This window comes from Dipodomys merriami, unplaced genomic scaffold, assembly GCF_024711535.1.
Source record: "Dipodomys merriami isolate MVZ:Mamm:240054 unplaced genomic scaffold, mDipMer1.0.p SCAF_1515, whole genome shotgun sequence".
Classification (NCBI taxonomy): Eukaryota; Metazoa; Chordata; class Mammalia; order Rodentia; family Heteromyidae; genus Dipodomys; species Dipodomys merriami.
The window spans coordinates 8,767-10,227 of record NW_027202844.1 but is presented as its reverse complement, the minus strand read 5'-3'; positions in this window follow the sequence as shown (position 1 = coordinate 10,227).

The following is a 1,461-nucleotide window of genomic DNA, read 5'->3' as shown; positions in this document are numbered from 1 at the left end:
TAGTCCATCTCTCTATAAAATAGGTTTATACGTCCCTGTGTGTATGGGTGAAGGAGGGTGAAAGAGAAAGAGAGAGAGCACAAGAGAAGAGGGTGAAGGAAAGGGGAGGAAATACATTTATTCTCTCATGCTATTTGATTCTCCTCTTCTTCTGGAAGGAATTAGATTGGGTAATTGAATTGCTGCTTAAAAGTTGACCTGAGGTGCAGGGAATGTGGTTTAGTGATAGTGCTTGCCTACCATGCATGAAGCCCATTGTTCAGTTCCTCAATACCACATACACAGAAAAATCCAGAAGTGAGGCTGTCTCTCAAGGGTTAGAGTGTGAGCCTTGAGCAAAAAAAGCTCCAGGACAGTGCCTAGGCCTTGAGTTCCAGTTCCAGGACTGGCAAAAATAAATGTTAAACTAGGAATTCAATGGATATAGCCAAATGGTGGAGCTCTTCCCTGGTATGTGTGGGGTCCTAAGTTCTATCGCTAGCACTGTAAAAAAAAAAAGTAAATATAAAATATAAGTCAATCGTCATCTCTTTTGTCACATCAAATGTTCCAATACTAACAGAATTTTGGTATATTTATGATGAATATTTTTAAAAATAGCAAAAGGCCCAGAATAGTGTTTTATATTTATAATCCTAGACACTCCAGAGAAGGAGATAGGAGGATTAAGGTTTAAGAGCAGACCAAACAAAAAGTTAGTGTTTCAGAGATAGCAAGCATGGTAGTGTATGCCTGTAATCTCAGGTACTTGAGAGACAGAGGTAAGAAATTCATGGTCTGAGGCTTGCCTAGACAAATTTGGGAAACCCTATCTAAAAAACAAAAGCAAAAGGATTAGGGACATCTTTTATTCCCTAGGGCCACCACTACAAATAGGAAACAAAACCCTAAAAAACTGTTCTGACAGAAATGTTTTTTGATAGATTAAATCTCTGGAAGAATTTTAGTAGGAAGTGATTATTAAAGATTTTAAAGGATAGTCAGTAAAAGGGGAAATAGATAATGAACCTCCTCACAATGAAAAACTTGCTCAGGGAAAGACTCTAGGAAGACAGGAAAAATATAAACTATAAACTAGCATGAAATATTTGCAAGCCATATAGTAGAGGAATTAAATCTCCAATAAACAGTGTTCTCAAGTCTCTGTAGTACATAATGATAAAAACCAAACCAGAATGATTGGATAATGACAAAAAGATACAAATAAATGTTTCACTGAAGAATATACACTCAGCAAATAAGCACATAAAAGGATGCCTTGGTCCCAGCTGTTAGAGGAATGCAATTTAAAAGGCTCAGTGAGGTACCACTACATACCTATTTGAATGGTTCAATCAAAATAGTGACAACACAAGGTTGATCAGAATTCAGGGGAACTTGATTATTCATACATTGCCACTAGGAAAATGAAGAGATAGTTTACTTGGGAAAAGAATAGAACAATACCTTGTTTTGAGACAG